At 57.7% G+C, this 18,253-nt stretch overlaps 1 protein-coding gene across 7 annotated transcripts in view; it reads right to left on the reverse strand.

Annotated features, from left to right (window-relative positions):
- The window catches only part of LOC104474960 (ankyrin repeat and fibronectin type-III domain-containing protein 1), a 233,196-nt gene that overhangs the window by 180,480 nt on the left and 34,463 nt on the right, over nucleotides 1-18,253 (reverse strand). The window contains exon 1 of one of the 7 annotated variants that reach the window (XM_086759446.1): nucleotides 17,761-17,779. The exons of 5 other annotated variants lie outside the window; for them this stretch is intronic. The gene's annotated coding sequence lies outside the window, so the exon portion shown is untranslated. Of the gene's footprint in view, nucleotides 1-16,729; nucleotides 16,749-17,760; nucleotides 17,780-18,253 lie in introns of those variants that run through there. One more of the 7 variants, XM_086759445.1, reaches the window with a different exon arrangement.

The raw sequence follows: 18,253 nt of genomic DNA on the forward strand, positions 1-18,253 counted from the left end.
GAGGTTAACCGGAATCCCTCTCTCCTCTTCCTCCCCGCCACCTGATGGGAGGGCATCGAGCAGCAATGCCGCCCCGGGGATCCTCCTTTGGCATTTGTAAAGCGGAATTGTTCGGGGACAAAAGGGCAATTTGGAAGACTGTAGAAAAAGCAGCAGGAGGATTAGGCAGGCAGACAGACTGATGGACACGCTCCAAGGGGCAAACCAGTCCTCCCCAGCAGCCCAGCTTCGTGGGGGACACCCCTACGGCCAGGGACACCCCACATTTCAGCATTTCCTGAGGGAAGGCAGGAGTCACAGCTTTTTGCAGGACAGCCAGGCCTCCTGCACGGCTGCGAAGCTTACTGAGTGAGAACAGCAGCATCAGCACTGGGAAGACAACCAGGAGGAGCTGCTGCCTTCGTGCAGCCTCCTGTCTGAGTAGTTGGGGGCAGTGGGACTCAAGGTACCAACGCCTGAAAGCTCAGACAACTCCATAAACACCTCCATCCATGATCAAAAAGTGGTACTCCGGAGGGGATTGCTGCCCCAGTGCATCCCAGTCCCCTGGACCAGAGGCTCACCAGGGACCCGCCTGGCTGACAGCCCAACCAGCGCTGGGGCAGAAGCAGCACCAGCTCCCACATCTCTCCTCTGTGCTTTGTCTCCCGTTCTCCTCTGGTGACCTGGGCCAAGGGAAAGGCTGCGTCCCTTCCTCCGAGGCCAAGGATCAGCCCTCGCACCCTTCCCTGCTCAGGGAACGACGTGGTCAGCTGTCACACCAGCGTCTCCCAGAGGAGCTCCGTGCCTTTTGTTAAGCAGCAGGGCAATCTGCTGAGATGCTGCTGAAACCTCCCTAATTTCACATTAACAATCTGCCGCGCTGGGGTTGGCAGCCAGGCACTCAGTGATGCGAAAGTCAGCTTCCCACTGCCACTTAACAGCAGAATGAAACGCTTTATGAGTGAAACAGCAGTTTAATTTGCAGGAGACACAAACTGATTTTTACGAGGAGCTGCGGAGGAGACTGCAAAAGCAGAAACCAACATCCATACAGCGCTGGGACCTCTTTCTGTGTCGGGGTAACGTCGAGCCCTGCCATACACACCGCCACCCCCGCGCAGCCATCACAAGACATGTGTACAGGCATCTCACACCTCTGTCTGCAGACATTTTGGAGGAAAAATAAAAAAAAACCCAAGTCATAAAGACAGCCACGTGGCTGTCTGGGTCTGCCTCACACATTCCGGCACATAGGTGCGTTGGGCCGCAGAAACCAGCATTTCCCATTTCAAAACTCCACAGCGAAGCCATCGCAGACACGGGACCGGCACCAGTCCCAGCTTGCAAACAACAGCAACGCTTTTTCAGGCAGAAGCCGTAACAGCCACCTCACAGCAACCCCACATCACAAGCCCTAGGGCTGCCCAGGAGCAGTGGACTGGAGAGCATCTCTGCCAGGGCCCCTGCCCAGCCAGCGCGGTGACACAAGCTGGCCACACTGGACGGTGACACAGGAGACTCCTCGCAGCCCCAGTCACCATGCTCCCGAGCTCTGGGTGAGCAAACCGTATCTTGTTGCATCTTCGTGGCTTTCCCAGGCAGCTTTTATTCCGATTACACATCTCAAGCATGGCTTGGGAAGCAGGGAAGCAGGAAAAGGGCATTTTTCAGAGCTGACAGCTTCTCCCTCTGCTCCTGCGGTGCCGGAGGACTCCAGCCCTGTTTCTCCAGGGCTTCAGTTTCACTCCTCCATGCCAAGGCCACTCAACACCAGTTAAACACACCGATCTCCGGGGAGCTGCATCCCTGAGAGCCCATCAGCCCATGCAGCGCCCATCACTGCTGTCCTTCAGCTTTGCTGTTAGCGGCTCATCGCTCTCCCCAGGATGGCACAGATGGTGCTCACAAGCACCAGACCTCCCAGAGTCTGGGGGAAGCAGGTAAGACACACTGGGAAGAGCCTCTCTCCCCCAGAGGGAAAAAGATCACTGAGACCCCAAAACCAGAGAGGGGAAGCTTCCTGATCACCAGGGAAGAGCTGTGTGTTCAGGTCAGGTTGGAGAGGATTCCTCATCAGCCGCCTTTGAGTGCCACCTGGGGGAACCAGCTGCTCCGAGTCACCTGGGAACTCAGCTGAAAGCACCATGGGGTCTTCACAGGTTTTTTGGGCAGGAATTTTCTAAACTGCTGAAACTTGGCCACTGATGTCAGGCATCAGCTCCCTATCAAGCCTCAGGTGAATGAATGAAGCCAGCAATGAAGAATTGTGATGATCACCATTTTTAAGAGAGCAAGGTAAGCTCTGGTAACACTTGGGGCTTACGAAACAAAATTCTTCCACCCTGTTTTTAAGTATACCCAGAGACTGAGCCTCCATTTCTCACACCCAGCTAACGCAGCGTTCCAGGGTGCCATCACACGCTGCGGGACAGTTATAAAAATAAAAGGGGAATGCATTATTTCAGAAGATGAACAAAACCAATTATCACCACACGCACACAAAGAAACGTTACATTCAAGTAGAACGTGATCTAAGAAACAGATACACAAGAGACCACTAGCAACTTTCAAATGTCCCCAAAAGGCCAAAAAGCACACACATCCCTCTGTTAGAACATTACAAAGTTACACCAGAGCTCCAAGGTCCCCAGTCATTCAGGTCTTTATAAGGTTAAAATAATTCTGCATCCTATTTGTGGCTGGAGCAGAAGACAGTTATCAGTGTAACACAGTGCATCATGCAAAATAAAAACATGAAAAAAAAAAAAATAAAACCCCAGCCGTCGGGTCAAGATGCAGCAACAGAGCTGCTAGGCTTACCAAAAACCAAGCTTCAGCCTGGAGTCACCCCCCAGGAAGCTGGCCAAGCATGGCTACAAGCATTTTGGTGGTCCCTCGGCGCAGGCAGCCTTTGAGCAAAGCACGCTGTGACAGCTCAGGCGGCCAGCGCCCAAACGCGTGGCACCGCGCTCCCTCCCTCGCCCCGCACGCTGCCTGTGCAGCGCTGGCACTTGGCTTCTTGGGTGCTGGTGAAGCCCTAAACCCGTCACAGCTGGACAACGGGGTGCAGCGGGCCAGGCTGGAGGTCTGCCTCCCCGCAGGAGAGCCAGCGAGCCCACCTCTCCCCTGCTTGCAGGGACCCCCGCCGGGGCACGCCGCCAGCCCCTCAGCTCCCCCTGAGCTCGGCCTCCTGAGCATCCTCGCAGCCGGTCACAGCGCTCGTCCGCAGCAACACCAGTGAGCCTCGGGGACAGAAGGGCACGAAATGAGACACACACACCTCTCTGCTAAAACCAGTTCTGGGTCAGAAAACTACTCAGAGGACAAATACAAGATTTTTTTTTTTTTTTTTTTTTTGGCTTTTGCACCATCCCTGTGGCCTAAGTCAAGCCAACACGCCTGCAAACGTGAGGCCACGGCGGCACAGCAAACCGCAGGTCCTCGCCGTTGCCCGCAGCCCTGCGACTTCTGCAGGCCAGCTCCTCCAAACGGCGCGGCCCGGGGACGAACGCTCGCTGGCGGGCTGTGAGGCCCTACGGAAGCGCCCCCCGTTAGTGCAGCTGTAATGAAAAGCAGAGCATACGAGAGGCACCATAATTTCCGTCTAACTAGGCACTCTGTGTTAATTGTCAGCTGTACTGCGTTACATACAGATTTCCGTGCTGATACCCAGCGTAAACCAGCCGCATCAATTTACTAATTTGCCTGGCGGATCGCTGCATTAGAACTCATTTGGCGCAATTACTCTCATTCCAGCAGCAAATCCAGATGTGCAGCCCGAGTTACCGTTAAAACATCCTCATTCTTGGCAGCAGCACTGAGTTACACAGGGAGAGGCTTCAAAGACACCTTTCTGTCATTTGGGCCAACGCAGAGAAGGGCAGGCATCAGCCACATCAAAGAGCTGGGATGCACTGTAGCATCCGACCTCTAAACACAGCCCTGGGTGTCGGCAACGGGCTTCCAGCCCGGCAAAATCCCTCCCTCTGGAAAAGCGGGGACCGCAGCACCCAACTCCTCGCCCCACAGGGTGAAGGGTGAGTGTTCACTAGAGTTTCGCTCACCGTTTGCCTTCACAGAGAAGCTCTGAGGATGCAGAGGTGCGATCACCACCAAGAGCCCGTCAGTTCGGCAGTGGGGAGGCAGCCGCAGCCCGCGCCGCAGAGACGCCCGTGCTGATGCGGTCACCTGCAGCGACTCTGTCACTTGTCAGAGCAGCATGGGATGTGCACACTTGTGAAATCCAATTCCCTTTTTAACCCCACGGGAGCTGCCAAGTTATTTCATCCCACTTCAAAAGCTTCTCCCCACATGCAACACCGGGCGGTTAAATGACAGCGCACGCAGGGACAATTACCTCCCAAAGCAGGGACACCCCCGGTGCTCGCGCCTTGACGGCAGCACAAAAACCTGGCTCAGGCTTGCAGGGGAAAGATAAGGGCAGGAAAAAGCAGACAGCAGCAGCGCCAGCTGAAGGAGTCATAGCGGCTTTTGCAGGCTTGCTAAGAGGGGAAAAAAAGAGAGAAAATCGGTTGGTCCCTTCTAGCAAAGAGTTTGTTGGGTTCAAAAGGACTGAAGGAAGTACAAAGCATCAGCAGTGATACGATGGGAGGAAACACAGCAAGAGGAGAAACAAAAGCAGCGTAATTTGCGGACGTTTGGAGCTGGCAGGGCTGTCTCACAGGCGAGCGGTGCTGCCACTGCCACGCCATGCCCACACCTGATCGGCGTGGCTCCGCCCTGCACTGCTGCTGGAGATCCACCCAAAACCCACTCAGCCCTTCCAGGCAAAACCCGCAGAGTCTTCCCAAGTGGGGCAAAAAGGGCACATCCCATCCCCACGTCCTCAACCAGCCTGAGGTCCTCAGCCTCAACCGCTCAGCACTCAGCCGTTCCTCTTTTTCACCTAAAAACCAGCCCCAGCAAAACCCCAAGCAAAAATTGGAAAACTCAGTAACACGATGAAGAATTTCAGAAAATGGAAAAGAAGAATAATTCTTGCAATTACAGCCCAGCAAACTTCGTCAGTCTTTAGAAGAAGCAATGATCAATACGGAGCGAGCAGTCTCCAGGCTGGGAGAGTCGCGGGACTAGGATCGATACGGCTGCCCGCGCTCACAGCGAGCTGCTCCCGCCGGTCCCACCTCCGGCGAGGAGCAGCCCCTCCTGCGCCTGGCTCTCCACAAGCAGCCTGTCTCCCCGTCAGACCTCGGGGTGTTGTTGCAAGGGTTTCCTCAGCAGCACGCAGTCCCTACGGCACCCCAGGGTGCTCACGGACATCTCCCTCCCAAGGATTTGCAGTGCTCTGGTCAGGGCGCCCAGGAGACGCAGAAAGGGATGGGAAGGTTGTGCCAGCTGCCAGCCCAGGGTGCGAAGACATCCCGGCTGCGTGGTTCTCACTTGGTGTTGTGCTCTCCCTGCTCCTCCCGATCCTGTACCTGCTGCGGTGGCTGCTCACCATGCTTCTGCCGCTTCCTTCCCCCAGCCGCTTTGCTTGCTGCTTCCTAAAACGCCTGTGAGTGATGGATGGTGCCCGAGCCAAAGCCGGGCTGCAGGGTGACCGCTCCCAGGGGCTCACCGGGGCAAGGAGGCAGCAGGCAGTGGCTGTGGGGCAGTTAATTAGGGCAAAATTGCATTTAGCTGCCAGGCGAGGCAGGACACCTTCAGATGTGCCAGAAAGAGCAGGATGAGCCCCCGACCGGCTCCCTCCAAGCGCCCTGCACAGCCTGCTGCGAGGTGAACTACAGCCAAGCACTGGCCCCTCTGGGAAATCGCTCACCCGTGAGCTGGAGCTACCCCCGACCGGTGTGGGGTCCTCCCGCCGATCCCACAGACACTGCAGCGCGCTCCCGAGCAGCTCCCCTCCCCGGGCTTCGTGACCCAAACCGCCTGGCCCGTCTGAACCAGCACAGACCCAGCCCAGCCCCAGTACGGCACTGCCCGGGAGGAGACGGTGCTCAGATCCCACGAGAACCCTCATCCTCCCCACTCCCCAAATACACGCTGCACCCCTCAGGGGAGTACGGGGCCACGCGGGGCCAGACCCTCGTCCCAGCGGGGCACAGTCCTCAGCACCCGTGGCCCAAGGGTCCGACCACAGACACTCTCACGCGCCAGGGAAGGACATTTCTGCTTCCAACCTCTTTCTTCTCTCCACTCACCCAGTAATTATCCCATTTCTGCATCAAAATAGCATCTATTAAATCCCAGCTTCTTTCCCAAACAATAGATTAATGTAATCCTCTTACGACACAGAGCTGGCTGTGCCTGCTGCAGTCAGAGATTGCAAACTTTCCAGCCTAGAGTCAAATTTTAACTTTCCATGTCAAAACTCCGACCAACACAACCGTCAGATAGACGGGATGTTGGATTTACTCAGCATAAGGCTTTCCGTTTAAATTAAGCCGAAAGATTTCCCCCAGGTTATAGCAATTTAATTAAAACAAAGTAAAAAAAAAAAAAAACCTCTAAAACTTCCAAATGCTAGTTGGAAAATTAAAACCTTGAGGACTGCCAACCAGAGTACAGAACCCAAATAACACCCCAGGGAAAAGCAAGGCTTATTTCAGGAAAATGAAAAGACAAACCAGATCACATCGCACCCTTCACAATATCAGCCAAAATATTTAAAGCCCCCATCGGGCAGAACAAAGACGATTACAGAGACGGTCAGCGCCACCAAAATGCGAAGTTGCACACGGAGACTTCGCCTGAGGTGATCTCCGCTGCCACACGCCTGCGGGTCTCTGCTCACCCTGCTCAGCCCCTCTCCACACGGCTGGCGGTGAGAGGCCTCTGATCACACGGCTGACGGGGGACAGGCACCAGCTCCTCAAGCGCCGGGACGTCAGCGATGCCGGCAGTCCCCGGCACAGCAGGGAGGCTGGTGGGGTTGCCGTGGCCTCGCGGAGCAGCCGCATGTCGGGCTCCCAGGAGAGGACTTCTTCCTCTGCGGCTCAGTCCGCACGAGCCCCGAGGAACCTCGCTGCTCCAGACCTCTCTTCCGCACACCCACATTGCGAGCTCGCGCTGCGAGCACACGGTCCAAGCCCGACCCTGCAGCCTTGCACGGTGCAACCAAGGTTTCTGCTGCTGGGGAAAAACGAGGGAAGGGGGCGGGAGACCCCGTCAGCATCCCGCACCTCTGCCCACACCAGCTCCTCCCAGCCGATGCCCTGCTCCCGCCGCTGCCTCGCTGCCATGCTACCGGCAGAGGACAAGGAAACCCTGAGGAACTTTCTGGGCAGCTGCTCACCTGGAAACAGGAACAGCAAAGGCAAAACACCAACCAGCAGAAACGTGCTGTGCGGCTCTGGGATGAGTCAGCTGAGCTGGCCTGGTACGAACCAAACAACAACCCAGTCCACCCACACTGCCCAGTAACAGGGCGAGCTGAGTCAGCCCAGGAAACCTCTTCACCAGTTACCAGCCACTGCGGGAGAGGAGATGGAGTGGAGCACAAGGCACTGAGGTCAATGGATCTTTACATCAAATACCTAAAAACCGGCATCACACAGGCATGCGACAGAACAGGCCGCTCGGTTCATCTCCCGCTGGTACCAACGCTGCGCACCGACGTACGCACACGCAGGCTGTCTTACGCTGAAGGGTCAAGCAGCCCCCAGAGCCCTTAACATCCCAAAGCGGGCAAAAAGCTCGAAATACACCGCAGAGAGGTTTGCTTATCACATTTCTGTGAACGTCACCTCAGCCACGACGCGCACCTCTGGACGAGCAGGGGCTGTCCCTCAGCCACGCTTCTGCGTGGGGCAGGACCCAGCAGCACGTTACGTGTGGGGCCCAGCAGCTCACTTTCCCATCCAGCGACAGGCAGCAGCCAGGGAGCCTCCGCCGGCACCTCCGGCAGGTCCGCAAGCTGCACCACGGACTCCCAAACGCTGGGGAGACCCAACCGACGCGTCTGCTTCCCCCTGCGCTGCACTGCAGGATCTCCCACCACCCGATGCTTGTGGGTGGGAGTCACAGGGAGCATCACGGCAGCGCAACAGCAAACCCGGGCTCCCTGCTGCTTTCTCAGGTCCAAGCCCACTGACCTGACATGGCAGAACTGCAGAAGAACCATCTGGGGCAAAGACCAGTCCCTTCGGGCGCGAGTCTCGGGGCACTGCCTCGGACATCGTCATCGCTAGGCTGCTGGAGGCAGGCAGAGCGCAGCGGTGCAGCTCGGCGTTGTGCAACCCCCGAATGATTAAAATCCAGTATGCCCTCTCCCGCAGGCCTGCAGGCAAAACTCAAGGTGCTGCTTGCCCCCCCAGGAGGGGCCCAAGAAGGTCTCGGGCTGCTTCTCTGCTGCACGGATACACGAGGCCCCGACAGCTCCCCTCACACTCACGCAGGGGCTCCCCCCGCCCCGTCTGCGTGACAGCCTGCCCCTGCTTTGGGGGCACACGAGAGGGCTCCCCAGCTGCAACACCTCATCAGGAAAAGAGGGAAAACAAGAAAAAGAAGGGAAAAAGGAACATTGCATCTTACTCTGTGCTGTCCCTGTGCTGGATGCCTCTGCGGTGGTCCTCAGCTCACCAGCAGCAGCTCTCCGCGCTCTGAACCAACCCTTTTGTCGCACCACGGCCGCACCCGCGGTCAGACCCTCAACTGGCCTCAGCCCCCACTTCCAGTGCCTCTGGGAGCCTCTGGGAAAAGCTCTCACTCCCCAAACCCCCAAAAGAAATTCTGGAAAAAGAAGGCACAACTCCCCCGAAACCAGGAGCCCTCATCATTCTCTTCAGTCTCCCTAAAGCACCCGGAGTCTGACCAGGGTTGGCAGCCCTGCGCCAACACCAAAAAACCAAAACCAAACCAAAACCAAACTGGTTAGACGCAGTTCAGAGCTAAAGCTGATGGGTTTCCCTAGCGCCGTGCGGCCTCATGTGGCCCATCCCCACCAGTCCCAGCTTGGGTCCAGGCAGCATCCCCACAGGATGCCCAGCGCAGCAGTTTCAGGATCCTCAGACCCCTGGGGTTTCTTTGCACCAGCTGCTGCAGAGCACGGTCAGAGCAGGGCCACGCGGCGTGGCTGACCAGCACCTGTGGTGGCCACGTGCCACCCCGTGTTGCTCTGCAGCATTCAACCTGCAAGAAACAACCTGGAACTTTTTCACTCCAATAGCCCCAGGCTCTGCCCAAGCTGGGTGATGTTTCCAACTCAGCCGTGTCTTTCCAGCCATTCATTTTCCAAACAAAGCCAAGTTTTTCCTCCATCTGCAGTGAAACACGTGTTCCCCTCTGCCACGGGGTCCACGGCAGGACCAGGCACTGCAGTGGCATGCGGCAAGCCATGCCCTGGGCCTCCTTGCTGCCAAGGGATTTGGCCACAAACAGCATGGGACAGAACTGGAGACGTCAAGGGATGGTTTTTTGCTTGGTGCTTGTAGCAGGGTGTCCTACCAGCTGCTGCTGTGACAGATCTCCCTGCCCGGCTGAGCTGATTTCGGGGGTGCTGCACACAGCCTGCGGGGTGACCAGGCAGCAATGCCGCTGAGCAGGGCTGTCCCCTCGGTCCCCACACCAGCAGGTGAAGGAGGGATGATGCACTGGGGAAGGATCCCCTCACTGAGCCAGCACGACCCACGTCATCCCCAGCGCGGCGCAAATGGCCTGGGGTCTCTCCTGCCACCCCCAGGGATGCGGAGCAGGCACTCCACATGCGCTTTTGGGAAGGAGAGGAAAAGAATAATAATCAGGTAACATACTTACACCCAGGAAAACAGACTTTAAAAGGTCATTCTGCATCTAGTGCATGGAGCAGGAAACTTTAAAACAAGCAGTGAAGTGGGCAGTACCAGAGGGCATCAAATAGGCCAGGTTCTCACTGCACGCGTCCGCTGGCAGGCCAGCACTGGCCACGACACACGGAGATGTGAGCTGTGATCAGAGCACCAGAGCTGTGAAAGCCTGATGGACGGACGCGCTTGTAGCAGCACAAACAGCCCCACAGGGCACAGGAATAAGATTCACCGACACAGGGCAGCTCCGGCAGTTCGAGGAGCTTCCACGTTGCAGTCACTTCATCAGCCCAGAGCGCTGGAGCGACCATGGCCGTACCAAGCATCACCGGCGAGGTCAATCTGCCGCAGCAGGTACCACTGCCTGGGAGACATGGTCATGGCCCAAAGCTCTCCAGATCACCTGGAGAAGTGGGCAGTCCTGGGGATGGGCTCTTCTGGCCTTGGACTAGGTCCTCACACCCCAAGAGCCCAGCCGCACGAGCACACAGCGATGCTGAGAACTAAGAGCTCTTTGAGGCACCAAGATGCAAATAAAGGTAGATAACATGAAAATAAATAAAAAATAAATAAAACAAAGAGGCAAACCGTCTTCCTCATCAACAGACAGGCCTCATGCAGAACTCGGCTACAGGAGAGAAGCTCTGCAAGTCCAGGCCTAATGTACCTTCTCCCAGGCTCTCAGGCCTGACGATGTCCCAGCCACCCTCAGCCCCTCGTCTCAGGTGAGCCGCGTCCCGTGGCTGCGCTCCGATTTGCAGATGTGTCTGTCTTACCTGCCCACTGTTTGCAGGGGAGCAGAAGGGGAGATTACACGGTATTAAGGTGCACCTCAGGCACTGCCCTCAAGTCTTTGATTTACTCTTTTCCAGGTCGCTGTCTCTGTAAATGCACATCAAAGGCGATCGCCAGCACAGTCAGCAGCCGTGCTGGTGGGCGAGCGTGCCAAATGAGAGCAGCTCTCCTCCCAAATTACTCCCGCCTTGCAGAGAGGGCTGTGAGGACAGAAAGCAGGAGAGATGAAGGAAGAAAAGGTCAGAGCGAGCAAGGGCACGCAGCAGAAAGCAACATAAAAGTCCATTCAGCAGAAGCAGGATGGGGCAGCAAGAGCGGGACCAGCGCAGCCGCATCCCCCTGCCCCAGCGCGGCTGGGCTCTGCACCAGGCTCAGCAACGCTCCAGCTCATTTGCAAAACGCCTTGTGTAAGAAAAGCTATCCAAAACGCCAGCCAGCAACCCTGAAACTCTTGAGAAAATGGGGCAAGCAGGGATTTTTGAGGCTGGGAAGAAAAGAAATCAAAGGCAGAAGTGGCCTGCTGGAACAGGGCAGCGGGTAGCAGTCCTGCAACGCCACATTCCCATTCCTACGCAGTTTGTTTCACCCTGCACAGACCCCAGCTGCCGTGACCCGAGCACGTGCAGCACGGAGAGCAACCTGCCTTCCCTGGCACACCACGGCTGTGGCGTCACAGCGACAGGCAGGGAGAAAGCAGGGGAGCACCGCAGCCCCTTCCCACCCTGGCTCCCCTCCAGAGGCTCCGACTGCGCCGCTCCGAAGGGCGAAGCCTCCGGGGTAGCGTTGGGGTTGTGTAAGAGATCAATAGCGAACGCACGGAGGCTGAGCGCGCTCCCGGAGCAGCTTGCTGGATTAAAGATTTAATGCGATGCGTCCCTCTGGAAGAAATTACACAGGCTATTAGGAAAGATGCGCCTCTCGTCTGATGAAACCCAGCAATCATTGCAGCAATCCGCGCAACCTGAAAGGCTCTGTGGAGCAAAGGGAAGCTGCAGTGGCTCTCGTGAGCCCTTTCTGGGTGGAGGAGCCAATGGGTAAAGCAGCAGCTCTATTAGCAGCAAAGCAAACGTGCAGACACAGCCGCACTGTGCCTGCGGAGAGCCAGACCATCCTGCTTCCAAGGGAAGAAGTAAAACAATGCTCGGCAGCACTCATCACTGCTTCCCGCCAGCACCCAGGGGCTCCCGAGGCTGCCCCGGGCCAGGAGCAGCAGGAGACCTTGGACACCTCACAGGGACTTGCTTTCTGGAAAAGAGCGAGGGACACGGCAGTCCCTTCCCAGGCGGCAGCGCCTTGGCACTTTCAGAATCTGAACTACTAGGCACGAGCTTGTGCTTCTCCTGGTGCGCAGGCAGGAATTAACCCGGCTCCCTCACCCCGGGCCGGCGGGACTGGAGGAGCACAGGCTGTTGCAGCAGCAGAACACCATATGCTGAAGCATCTTATCACTTTCGGGGGATAGCTACAGTTTAGTACAGCATTATTCAGGGCATAGCAAGTGCCTCATTCTAAGCTGCAGTGGAGCGTCCAGCAGCTTCGCCACGACAGAGCCCAATCAGCAGAACATCAGACTGGACCCAAGGAAGCAGATGCAGAGAAACAGCGTGTGCAGCAGAGCTTGGACCAGTACCCACAGAGCCCTTCTGTGTAGTAAACACATCCACGCAGCAAGGTGTGCCTGGAGATAATACTCCCAGGGAACCCAAGCTGAGACCTCTGAACTCATTCCGCGTGGACCACAGGCACGTGGGGAGTTCCCAGACCTCGAGCGTGACCCAAAGTGTTAGCCAGGAAGGGAGCCACCTGCACGCCTGGCACTGCCGCACTGCTCTCCGGGCTCGCAGCTGCCAATTCCCGCTCCTTTCCGAGGGAAGCCACTGGTTCGCATGCTGCGCCTGGCTCCACACCACGGTGATCCAAGCGCCTTCACAAACACGCAGGGTGGGCGACCAGCACGTCCCTGCAGAGCTCCCCACCCTCCCACCAGAAGCACGGACACACGTGGGGTAACACCCCGCTGCGGGGAACCTCTTTGGTGGGGCTGGCTTCCCCACGCGCTGCGCACACCTCGAGGAAAGCTGCTCGAAGCAACTCCTCCCGGCGCCCTCGCTGCCGCGGGGCTTTGCTCCCTGGAAAGGCCGTTCACAGCCTCCGCCTGGCTCTGGGAGCATCCCGTGCAGCCCGGCGCTGCTCTGCGGCGCCAGTCCCCGCGGTCTGCCACAGCGCCGGGCTCCGTTCCATGAACGCAGCCCAGCAGCGCAGCACTGTGTAAGGTACACACGACGTGCATTGAATCACAAGTTTCCATGACAGTCCCGCGTGCTGGCCTGCGACAGAGGTGTCACACCAGCAGCGCCCTGCTTTGTGGACCATCCTTCACTCACTTTCCCCCAGCCTCTTCAGAGGCTTCCCACTGCAGGGTGAAGCTGAGCCCCTCACATATTCTCCCAGCCCTTCCTCGCTCCCTTTAATCTCTTACGGCTCAGGAGTTTGTGGAGAAGCTCCTGCAGGTCCCAGCTGAAGGTGGACTTAGAGAAGGACATAAAAGCTAAAATTCACAGTTGCGTTGATCAAAGCAAGGGTGCCCACAGACTGCCAAACTCTGATGGCAGGAAAAGCTGGAAAACAGAGCTGCCAGTGGACTGCCTGAGAAGATGATTTGGTCTGAAACACCAACTCTTGCGCTGCATGCGGGAGCCGCACAGATGGCTCAGCACCGCGCTGGAGCAGCGTGACAGCAGTTTCTTACCAACACGCCCTGGTTTCTCCAGCCGGCACCTCAGTGGGAGAGCACTCCTTAGCTTTGGCGGCGTTCTGCCGCCGGCTCCAGCAAAGAAACGCCCTCCTCAAAGCCACGGCGCCCGCGCCGCGCACCCTGTGCAAACGGTCCGTTCTGGGGGTGAGCCTCAGCAGCCGGGTCGCCACAGCCCAGCAAGGCAGCGCCCGCAGCTGCCCGCTCCCGCTCTGCCCACCGCGTTTATTAGCTAAACACGTCGGCTTGAACACTGCCGCTGTTTGGCAGCTCCCTCCAGCCTGGGGGCGAGCGCACAGACAGATCCCGCGGCTCAGCTGGTGAGCAGCGATTTGCAGGTTATTAATGAACTCATTTACTGGTTATTGCTACGATTCTGCCAAAACACAAGCAAAAAGCTTTACAGTCACCACCAGCAAGCCTGCCAGCTCGCAGCGGGTCGGAGAAACAGGCGTTTCGGGTATTGCCTTCTACAACAGGGATTTACAGGGCCCTGTCGCTGGCCCAGGCACGAAGGTGTCCAGGACAAACGCCGCCTTCTGCCAACAAACACCCCTCACGCAGAGGAACATACAGCAGCCAAATCACTGCGTAAGCACTCTCCTGAGGTTCACTCCGGGCGCTCCATGGCAGAGCTGCAGCCGGGCCAGCGAGGCTGGACCCCATCTTCCCACACCTGGGTGCAGCCGGGGCCCAAAAGCACCCACTGCACTGCCTGACACCAGAGCTGCCGCTGCTGACAGCCTCTGAACCGCGTTTCCTCACAGAACACCACAGGGGAAGCTGAGCAGCACGTAAAGGAAGGAAGCTGCCAGCCTGCCCTTACTGCGCTGTTAAACAGGGAAACCGCTTTCCCCAGCACATCCAGAGCCTGTGGAAATGAAGGAAACACATTCCTCTGTGCGCTTTCCAGGGCACCTCGGCTCTTTGCGACGTGAAAACCAGTTGCTGTCACTGCACCTCTGAGGATTTATCCCGAGCGCAGCAGCACGGCTTTGAAGGCACGAGTACTCCCCCAAACTGCAGTTTGCTGCACGCTCCCCCCAAAGCAGTCTTGGACCAGGACGCAGGGACAGCTGCAGGGAGGGCCAGCAGCATCCCACCCACAGCGACAGCGGTCGAGGGTCCCCAAGCCTCAGCACTGTCACCAGATCTCTGCAGATCTACCACTGACGGCCCTTCTCCGGGGGACTCAAGACCCCTGGGGCCAAGCCCCTCTGCAAGCCCTGGCCCAGGCACAGGTGCTCGCCCCGAGCAGGGAGGCTCAGCAGCGGCGCAGGTGACACAGGGCCGTGGGGACATCACAGGGTCTTCCAGGGAGGCAGAATGGCAGCACAAGCTGGAAACGTGTCACTGAAGACCACGAGGCCAGAATTTAATTTCCTGCTTAAACGGAGGGAAAACAAGCAAAGGATGAGAGCGACACAAAGAAATGCATCCCAACGTGCACCCCGATACCCACCTGCGAGACGTGCCCGGCCCTGGGCGAGCGCGGCAGCAGGGCTCGCAGGGAAGGGCCCCGCCTGCGGAGTGCGGAGTAGACAGCACCCTCCCTCCTCATGCACGCTGAATAATTAATCCCCCAGAAATTAGTCAAGTCTTTAACTAAGCCAGCTCAGCAAATGGAATGAGGAATTTCTAGGTCAGAACTACAAGGAGGGCTTGAAATAAAAAAAAAAAAAGAACCTTAGGGCTCTGTCTCCTGCTCATTTCCAAGGGATCAGTGACACACATGGGTGAAATTTTTATGAAATTTGCAGGAATTAGTTTTTATGAAATTTTCCATTAGGCAAGGACAATGAATATTCTGTGAAACAGAATCTGGCTGGAGCAAACCAAGTTACCCTGTATGAACAGCGCATGCCCTGCTAGCGATGTCCCCTGGCAGAGAAACCGAGCGACTGGCACAAAGGAAACACCTCGCCCCAGAGGTGCCGAGAGCCGGAGGATCGGCAAAGGAGCAGCAGGTCAGCACGGGTCGGCACGGAAAGGGAGAGCCGAGAACGACACAGAGCAACGCGGCAGACAGGGCCCTGACGGAGCAGGACGATGCCGTAAATCCGCCGGACAAAGGCGCTCCAGGAGAGGCTCGAGGAGAGCAGAGCTGCTGGAGAGGCCCAGACAGGTGAGGGGGCATCCCGAGCACGGAAGCATTCATGGAACCAAGGGGATGTGCGTCCTTGGAGGTGCGTAACATCCATGCGAACGGTCAACCAAATCCCACTCACCAGTGTCCTCAGAGTGAGCTCTCACTGTAACAGGAAAACCACCCCTCCAGCGCTCAAATCAGCCCTCCTCAGACAGAGACCCCCACTCACCCAGCACCCGGGGTAAATTTAAGTCTTGTACCCATAACCGAACGTAAGAACGAACCCATTGCCGTTAGGTAGGTGTGACCAAAGGCAGAGCTGTTATTCTGAGCTGTACAAATACGGAATGTGACTGTGACCGGGGTGCCAGCTGGGTGGATTTACCCCCAGCACCCATCTCTGCGCGGAAATTAAATTAATAAATGCCTCTGCTCTGCGTGTGAGACGGGCGTACTGCACCCCGGGTAAAGAACCCGGATTGGGGACAACGTTCGCACCCTCCTCTGCCTTGCCCAGACAGGGCCAGCACCTCCGAAGCAAGAGCTCAGCTGGAAATCACACCTTGTCACCCTGACAGGAGCTGACACTGCAGCTGCCTCGTGACATCGCCAAAGAGCACTTCTGTGCAAAGCATCTCTCTCCATCTCACACAGTTCATCTTCCACAGCAGCACCGTGCAACAACGGTATTTGTTATGCCCCTCCCGTTCCAGTGTCTCTGATCTCTTAACCTCCACCTGCTGCAGAGGGTTTTCTCCCCGTTTTCCAAAGCCGGATCCCAGGGATGAGGCACACAGGAAAAGCCCCAGGAGCGCCACATTTCACAGCACCAGAGAGCCAGCCCAGTGCTCCGTGAAGCCCCCCCTCAGCACATCTGCCCATCGCCGTGTCCAACAGCACAGGGGGAGGCAGAAATTCCAGCGTGGAGGCATGGAAGAGGGGGCAGAGGAGCCTAGCGTTGGCTGCGGGACCCCCCAGCCATCCCCTCGCAGCTGCGACGCGCAGGAAGGAAACACAGAGGGACCAGACTCCTGCAAGAGCCTGGGGTGGAGGGACCCCGCAGAAACCTGCTCTCCCCTTTGGTCACACTGGTTAAAACCCTGACCACCACTACTGCAACCGCGGGGCAGCTGGTCCAGCCCTGAGGAGGTGTTCACGCGCAGACCCAAAGAGGGAGGGTGGCAAGCACCAGGCAAGGGCGACAGCCCACGCTGCACCTACCTCCAGCTTGGTGGCTTTGCGAGACCTGTTCTCGCACCAGTAACGAGGCCGTGTCCTCCACAGCCGGCCTGCTCAGCAGCTCTCCCTGACACTGCACCACCCTATTTCTTCCTTCAGTTTAGCCTGCTAGACCCCCGCAGGCCGTACTTGCACTCGGAGAACAGATGGCACACGGTTACTGCATCCAACCACCAAGCTCCCGTCCCAGCTCCAGCATCTCCAGCTCCTCTCTTCACTGCTCACTGGTTGTTTTTCGCACCTTCTCCTTCTGCGCTTTAAGACAGGCATGGGCAAACGGAGTCCAGAGGAGAGCAAGGAGTTAGAGAGCGGTGGTGCAGAGGGTCAGTCCCTCTACTTGGTGGGCTACACACTCCTCCAAGGGGCTGCATCCCTCCGTCCCAGGGCAAGAGTCCCAAAGCCTTGCTGGAGGGGGGATATCCAGGACCCCTTTCCCTCAACCACACGGCTAAAGTGCTGAGGTTCGTGCATCTCCATCCAGCCAGGACCATGTGCACTTTGGATGAACCAACCTCCCCTCTCTGCGAAGGTGGATGCCCAGGAGACAGCTCCCTGTGGGAGCGAGGAGACCATCAGGGACAGACGGGCAGCAGGACCAGACCCGACACAACAGCTCCGCACCGCGCCGGCGCTGGGGGGAGTGCTGGCGATCCGGAGCAGACTGAGCAGCAGCGAGGTGGGGGGGCCATGGCAAGCACACCCTGCCTGTCCCCCAGGCGAGGTGGGGGCGGCCACAGACAATCCCAGCATTGAGAGGCCGCTCGCCCCAGCCCATCTGCAGCTCCATGGGCCTGTGGCGGACAAAGCCAACGTTAGCTGATGGCGAGCCCTGCCAAGGCGGGGGAGACAAGTTGGCCTTTGTATCCGCAAAGGCAAAGTTAGCTTTGGGGAACAGATGAGACAGCTCAACAACTGGAATCTGCGCTTTGGCTGCTTTTCACTTGGAGGCTTCTAATCCACACGCAGACGACAGCAGAAGTCTCCAGCGTCCCCTTTCTCTCACCCGCCCTACATGTGAGATGAGCCAGGGGTCCCACTGCAGATTCTCCCTTGCACAAGGGTCTCCAGCACACAGCACTGTCCCCAAACGCACACTCACAGCAACAGGAAGACTGAGCCAAGAGGGATTTGACCCATCCCAGCTTAAACCCAGTCATCACCCGTGTTTTCCTTTTGCCGCCAGACGAGCAGAGAGCGGGAGGCTCTGGAGCGTCCCTCCCCAGGGGCAAGCCAAGGGGGTCTGCGCTGCTGCCCTCAGACCTGGCCCATCCTGTCCCTTCCCAGCGCTTGAATTTCACATCCACGCCAGCAATGATTTCCAGATGCAGAAGAGCAAGCCTCCAAGGACAACAGGTTTTCTCCCACTTCCTCCCTTCCCCAGCTCTGCGACGAGAGCAGCCCTCCTGCCCGCAGTGAGCCAGCGGCTGCCTGTCCTCGCTCATGCCCTCGGCGCAGACCAGCACGTGCGCTGTGCTCACCTCCACACCGTGCGATCACTCTCAGGTGACCTCAGCATGGATTTTAAAAGGGGGAAGCATTTTACAGTTGTCACTAACAGCTTCTGCACAGCCAGGATGGCCCAGCCCAGGACACGCTTCCCAGGGGAACGTCCCTGAAAAGGCAAATCCTCCCTGCAACTTAATGGGAAAAACA

The sequence above is a fragment of the Chlamydotis macqueenii genome, chromosome 15, assembly GCF_036417535.1.
Source record: "Chlamydotis macqueenii isolate bChlMac1 chromosome 15, bChlMac1.mat, whole genome shotgun sequence".
NCBI lineage: Eukaryota > Metazoa > Chordata > Aves > Otidiformes > Otididae > Chlamydotis > Chlamydotis macqueenii.